This window comes from Oncorhynchus kisutch, linkage group LG19, assembly GCF_002021735.2.
Source record: "Oncorhynchus kisutch isolate 150728-3 linkage group LG19, Okis_V2, whole genome shotgun sequence".
NCBI classification, from domain to species: domain Eukaryota; kingdom Metazoa; phylum Chordata; class Actinopteri; order Salmoniformes; family Salmonidae; genus Oncorhynchus; species Oncorhynchus kisutch.
In genome coordinates this window covers 8781851-8789831 of record NC_034192.2, presented here as the reverse complement: position 1 = coordinate 8789831, position 7981 = coordinate 8781851, and positions in this window count along the sequence as shown.

The following is a 7981-nucleotide window of genomic DNA, read 5'->3' as shown; positions in this document are numbered from 1 at the left end:
TAAGATAAGAGCAGAGCAATGTGGTAATGAGTTGACCTCTTGAGTCAATATTCAATAATAGCCTATCTTCTCTTTGAGTTGATACCTCTCTCATTCCTCTGATTTTTTTATTCACTGAAATATACCCCTTGAGTTTTGAAGAATATGACTGAAAGGCTACGACTGTCTTGCCCTATACCATGATTAACGAAATACTGTTCGTTCAGTGAAAATATCAAAAGGATGTTTTGAATGTATAATGATGCTTAAAATAGCCTTAAATTAAATCTCACGAATATTTCTATTTGTGAAATCGTTTTACTCTACAACTAGCATGGCATTTCTGAAACAGATTGAAATGTCTAATAGGCCTATGTAACATACTTTACAGAATTATTATTGCCTTTTTATTTAAATTATAGACGTGTATTTAGGCGAGATAGATAAACCGGATATGACTTTGCTTTGTCCATAAATGTCGTTAATTCTCTTACTGCACTCTTGACTTTTTGATTGTTTTACTGTGCCTAAATTCAAATGAGACAGAATTGCCCTTTTATTTGGAGGGACAATGGTCTATTTTTAGTAGCAGTAGCCATCATCCGTTGGTAACCTGTAGTTGTAGCTCAATCTTTCTACGCAAAGCTAATACGCAGACACATTCACAAATATGACTAATTAGTTTACATGCTATTTCCATCACGTCTGTATAATATTCTGTAGCATATTTAGACAACAACACGCCCCGCCCCCTGTAGGAATCCAATATTTGCACACTACCCTATCGTAATAAGAAATAAGTAGTTTGGATCTATTGGATAGCCTAATAAAAACAGAAACTACATCCGATAGGGATTAATCTATCTTTAATCTCTCTGATCTATGTGAAGATTTGATTGATTGATTTTTATGTCTCAAAATGTCAATGTTGATTAACAACATAGGCCTGCTGTTCACTTATCTAAAGCTTCTATGATTTTTGGAGATTACAAAAATGTGAACAACAAAAATTTTCAGCAATAATTAAAAATATTCCGTCAGTTTGTGTTTCATCTGCAGTGTCTAGTGGTACTGTAAGCCACACTTTGGCGTATCTCTCTGCAACTCGTTTGTGTACGCCTCTTTACCAATTGTTTTAAAGACAGGCTTTCAAAAGCAATTAGAAGGGATGTGAAACCGGGGCAGTTGCATTTGGAATATCTATTTTAAATGCATTTAATTATTTAGCGTTTTTTTTATACCCAGCCTAAAGCACCATCTGCAATTACAATATTTGCTAGTTAAGGAATGTTTGCATATGCAATAAAACCTGCCGGATGTGTGTGGTTTAATATAAGCCCCCTCATAGGCGACATGCAAACTTTCTTCAAGAATGTGCAGGAGAGAGATACTTTATTAAGCCATTACTATTTAACCAAGGGCATATGAACATGTCCTCGTAGTTTATTCGCTCAAAGCTTAATTGTTATTTGCAATAAAGTTTGTTTTCTTCATTTGAACAGATAATAAATACGCTTTTGGGAGTTGATGGTCTTTATGCATGTGAGTTCCTTGAACTTTTTCAGGTTGGCCACTGATTTCTCCAAAGCGTGCACTTGACATAGAATAGTGATGCTATCAAATAAAACGGTTACATTTTCCCTTATAAGACTTTGGAGGAAGGCTACATCAGTGGGTGTCCATTCAGGGATGGTGTCAGTTAAGAGGAAGGCCAGGTGAACTAGCAGGCAGGTGAAATTATGAGTTGATTGGGAAGAGAGAAGATACGAGGGGAACAAGATGAACTGTGGCGCTGCTGTTCAGCCTTTACAGCATTGGAACTTGGCGAGGTTACCATTGGACTTCTGTCTGCTGATTACATCGATAAATAAATACATCGACTTAATCATCGCCTGTAGCATTAGGCTACACGATGCGTAAAAACTTCCCTGCGAGAGGAGGAGCGCGCATCGTCATGCTCTCCTGTACGATACCGCAGCGCTCGCTAGAGCCTATAGCTTATTCTATTTCAGCAGTAACCCCAGAATCCTGCAGAGTGCATTATTCCAGAGGGGAAGTAGAAAGTCGATTTAAAATGTCAAAATACCGACTGCGGGTGTGTGTGTGCGTGCACACTCTATGCCGTATTTTTGATTGAAAGTGAAGGCATTTCTCTCTGCAGCGGTATTAAGAGGGCGGAGGGGGAGGTAGGCGCATAAAGGCACCTACCTATGCGGGGCCAGCCTCGAGCATTAGAGGGTGCTTTGATCAGAAAGGCCAGTTCATCTCCACCCTTCTCGGGGACTTCATCAGATGCTGATGTTGGTGCGCGCGTGCACCGGTTTCCCTCTGAAGAGAGAAAGGGAGACGTGGGGGGAAGAAAGTGTCATCATAAATGTGCGTTGGGTTGTGGATGACTTTGTGACGACCTCTGTTGCAAATGGGCTATGCATGCGGAATAGCGGCCTCCCTCACAAACATGGAAATGGCTTAGCCGCTATCGCTGTCGCCCTGGTAACCATCTGAGTCCCCATCTCGCGGAGAGAAATGAGTTATGAAAAGGCTAGAGTGAAGCAGGGATTAAACATGATCCCGGGGACAGTGTCAATCAAAAACCACCTCACAAATCTCACTCTTTTTTTCTATTACAAAATTGTGTTATGAAAAGCAGCATATATTTAGACAGGCAAAGGTGCCACCGACCATTTTAGATTGTTATGGTCTTGATAATAAATTGGTGCTTTAATAAACCAATAGGCTAAAGAATAAGACCTTTAGGATTAAAAACGATTCCATTTTCATAGAGCATTTAATGGTGATCGAGTGTATATTTTAATTATGTAAGGCGATGGATGTATTCAATTACCCAGATTAATTGCAATGCATATTTTAGATTAGACAAATTTCTCTCCAGATTAAAGGGGTTGTTCATCATGTTGTATTCCAGTGCGTCATGCAGTGCTTCTCCAGAAGGCTATTGTGGACTGCGCAATGTAGATCCTAATCACATGTGTACATTTCCAAATTCAATTTGTAGCCTAAGTAGTTAAGATAATGAGAGATATAATGCTCTTATACCGGTTCTCCATTTCGATATATCGAATATCAGATACATCGTGAGTAGTTATATTTACCAATGATTCCACTCACCTTTACCTGAAATGGGGGACATAACAGCTAGTTATTCTTCTGCATGGCTCATATTCACAAATGGAAAGGTTATGAGTGTAGCACATTGAGTGAATGCTGTCCTCCCCAGCCTACTGTTCAACTACCCGCATTCCACCATGCCATGCACACAGTACCCAGCCAGTAAGAATGAGGGCAGAGTGATAAGCAGAGCGAGGGGGCTGAAGAAAAAAAAGCGTTCCCAAATTGGCTTGACCTCATGCTATTTGATATTTGCCTACTTGACAGTCATTTAAAGGCGCGCGGCAGCAAAGCAGAACGCGGACAAGTCCAGCCTGAAACCGAAGCCGTGTGCGCGCGGGGGGATCTGGAGAACCCGATAGCTGGGGACTTACACCCTCCAAAGGCTTTCGGGACACTTTAGCCTGGCTCGCTCGGCCCTGGAGCGCCAGTGAGTCGCCATGCAGGGTGTAAACGTTAAATGTTAGCTATTTGTTCCATGGATTGTGAGGGAAAAGTCAGTCTTTCATTCATTCTTTTTTCTCCCTCTCTCTCCCTCTGCCTTCTCTTTCAGACTCCTCAGAACTACACAAACAGCCATTGACTAAGCGGCTTAGAGAGCCCCGTAATAACGCTTAAACGTATCTCCCACAATTAAGCAAAGGAGAAGTAAAAAATTAAAATAAAAAGGGGAGAACGGAAGAATGAAATAGAAAAGGGAATGGAAATATGTGTACTTGTTGAGATGGTATAGACAAAGGCTCCTGAGGCGGAGGAATCCCGAGGTTGTGTTGCTATCCTTGCATTTCCTTATCACCCTGTGGATAAATATTGGTATATCATAGAGGAACTGGGGGCCAGCGAAACCCAATGACGCATTATTTTGGTTGTTACAATACACAGGTGATCTACATCAAGATATGTGGCTCTCTGTATTCGAGCAGGAGGATCCGGCGGCGTCAATGTGGGGGGTCGGGAAGGGAAGGATGCTCAGAATGAAAAGCCATTTTGCGTGAGGAGGTTAAGCGACTGGCTTTTAATAAACGAGCCCTTATTAAAGGATGAGTACATTCCCCTGCAGATAAAGGGCCGTTTTGCATTGTGCTCGTTCCCTCGCGGGAATATTCCTCCTAACAGGCTGTTTGTCTCCAACTCCCCTGTCCTCAATCTCATTAACTAATCTACCCATCTATATTATCTACCCACCTCGCTTCCCTCTTTCTCATCTCTGTTCATCTCTTTCATTCACAACACCCTTCTTATTTTAAACAAACACAACATTTGAAATACAATTTCCTCACACAATGCGTCAGTCGATTTCCCATAGCGTTATGTGCAATAATACGCTTAAATTTGGTCGCTTTGTCCCCAAACACCTCACCGTTGCAGCCCTTCGACTTGGCCTGGGTAGATCCATGCAGGATTACTGCCGCGTTATTAGCCAGGGCCCGGGTGCCTGCCTGTCTGCTTGAGTGTCAGGCTGCCCATCCATCCCCTATGGCGGGTGGGTTTGTTTGAGATGGCGGCCTGTCTGAATATAAGACTGATAAACATCTGGGGGGCTTTGCCAGGACATTAGAAAATGAGGGATCAGAGAGACATCCAGAGGCCCGGAAAAATACAAACGCGTAATGAGAATATAAATTAAAAGAGAGAGACAGAGAGAGAGAGAGAGAGAGAGAGAGAGAGAGAGAGAGAAGAGAGAGGGAGAGAGAGAGAGAGAGAAGAGAGAGAAGAGAGAGAGAGAGAGAGAGAGAGAGAGAGAGAGAGAGAAGAGAGAGAGAGAGAGAGAGAGAGAGAGAGAGAGAGAGAGAGAGAGAGAGAGAGAGAGAGAGAGAGAGAGAGATGCTAATTACAGCTGCAAATATAATGCAAATGTATCCTGGCAAGGCAGTGAGCGTTCCCGTTTAAACATGCTGCACCATCCAGAAATCCGATTCGGGAAATGTGCCAAATGGCTATAAAACAACACTTTCTTTTACATGATTATTATTTTAATTTAACAAAGATAAACCCAAACCACGGTCAATTTCTAGTCATCATTATTATTGTTAATTATTAGGCTTCCATCATATTCTTATTAGAAAACATAGGCCTAATGTTTGCTTCCTATAGAATGCTACTAGCTACTATAGCTAGTCCTATACACTGTGTACAGCCAACATTGTCCATGCCCACCCCGACCCCCTCCTACCGTCATAATTTCAATAGGGTGGCATACTACCCAAGAACAATGACAGCACCGTGCCCAAGATAATCCCCATCCAGCAATTACAGTCCCAACATATTCAATGTTTACACACTGCTACATGCCCCGTTTTCCAACTTATAATGATTAATGATATGTCGCCTAGGATTAATCATAGAAAATTAAAAATCTTGGAGGTCGTTAGATGGAGAGGTGGGTTGGGGGGGGGGGATCGTGAGATAGAGGGCGGGGGGCTGTGTGAAAACAAATTAGCTTCATCGAATCTTTTTAGATGCAAATATTTTGTTATCTCCACTTTACTGCACTGTTTTCACTGTTTATGATTAATTATCTCTTCTTGGTGAAAAATAAATCATGCAAAATTAGGATCTCGCTGGCTCCAGTGGCTAGAGCTGCGATGGCAGGTCGATGCTGTTAATTCCAGGTTGAAATTGACACACTAATTATGCTGCAGAGTGGCGCTGGAACACTAGGAGGCAAGATTATACCTCTGCAGTTCTATTTTTTTTAATCAGATCTCCCTTATATTTTACCAATTAAAAATCGTAAAGGCATTTCATTGCCCCGGGATAAAAAAGCAGTCCTTCTCCTAACATTGGCCATCACTTTCCCCCATCAGATTCATTGTGATGTATTAGATGCAATAAATTATCCCATGTAACTAAACATGGCGAGCTGAAAGGCTGGTAATCTGCAGAGGAGAGATAAGGATTCATTATTCCAAATCATTATGAATCCGGCGTTGGCTGTGACTTCTTTCTTAATCAGCTTCTGTGATCCTGGATACGTGAAGGGAGCAGATAAGAGAGGAGTCGTTTATAATTCTCCCCACCTCGGCCTAATATTTTAAAATAAAATCGCAGGGAAGACGCCGCCTTATATATATATATATATATATATATATATATATATATATATATATATATATATATAAACGTAAGCCAGTGTTTATATATATATATATATATATATATATATATATATATAAACACTGGCTTACGTTTGGAAGGCGCACAGGAGGAGAATAATAAAACACATGGAGAAAATAAATAACTAAATGCATGAAACACCGTGGCCTATGGATTTGGGAGGCGTTTTGTCTCACATTAAGGTCACCCTTGACATCTGCACATAAGCAGCAATTGGCTATGGTTGGCTGAAACCTTAAGTTACAAGTTGCCTTGAATTGGGTTAGCTCTGAGTGTATCTATTTTAACTGATCAGGTATGGACATTAGCCCTATCTGGGTTTGGTAGACAATATTAACAGAAATGCTATTTGGTGTAGGATCAATAACGATAAAAACACAACAATGCGACGAGTAGCCTAATGCAGATAAGACGTATATGTACATATAAAATCATTAGATTTAGTAGTTGATTGCAAAAGCATGATACATTCCAGTGGCAAGGCGCAAATGAAAATCTAGCTAAAAAGGAATCCAAACAATTAACTTGGACGACATGTAGGCTGCAAGTGTTTAAACAGGCCAGCTTGTTCTATGCTGCCAACATTAATCAGGTTATGAACATGATATCATAATCCCTCATTCTATCTGCTGATAAGATTCATCGTTATAAATACCAAAAAGGGCCATAAATAAATAAATAATGCGTAAAAACACGAATGTGTACCCTACTTGCATTATACCGGAAGGTTTACGCTCAGCTGTTGTCAGCACGCGCTGTCACGCAGGAGCTCAAGTCAAATTCAACATTAATCACCCGATTTCATGCCGTTACTAGAGTGCACGCGGGAGAGAAGAGGAGAGTGACTTTGGACTTGGCCGTGCTTGCGCTCACAGACATCACTGGACCAAAAATGGCCCCAGAATCAAAATGGAGCCTCCTGAAGCTGTGTGCCTCAGAAAATCTGTTTCATTTTAGTTTAGGAGAAACAACCCACAAACATGATCATGGATCCTTTAATATAGAAGGCTTAATTTATTTTGCGTGTCACATATTTCTGTTCTGTTTGCAAATGGTTGATAGGAAAAAGAGGGATTCATTTTTTTTCTGTCACATTTAATTATATCCTTAAAATGAATGAAGCCAATTAATTCTTCAGATATGTTATTTCTTCAGACGTTAATAATATTTGTATTTCACTTACAATAAGTCATAATCATCTGCGGAATATACAGCGATTTCACCTTTGTTTTTACAATATCGAAGGCATCAGTATGCGCATTTATCATCGAAGCATAATTACCAACACCTTTATATTGAAATTGCGAAGCCATTTATTTTTTAATAAGCACTTTATTTACGTCTAATGCAAGCATATTAAATAATTAACATCTGGATGTGTTCTTTTGTAATTATATTAAAATATTGACATACTAATTCTATAAATGAAAGCTCTTGTTGCCCTGAAAACATTGAATTATTCAATGGTTTAAAAGACACATTTGGCTGGTTGCTTCCGTAAGTTTATACAGCGACGTTTGTGCCAATTATCTTTAATTTATTACCTTAATTGAATTTCTTCTCCAAAGATAGATTTTGGTGTGATCAGTTTAAATTTTCCTTCAGAGTCAAGGCGCAACGTGAGATATCAAGCCTCCAGCATCAGCAGAATCCTCTCGCGCTCTCTCTTTTTCCCTCTCTCTTTCTCTCTCTCTCTCTTTCTTTCTCTCTTTCCCTCTCTCTCGCTCTCTTTCCCTCTCTTTCTCTCTCTTTTTCC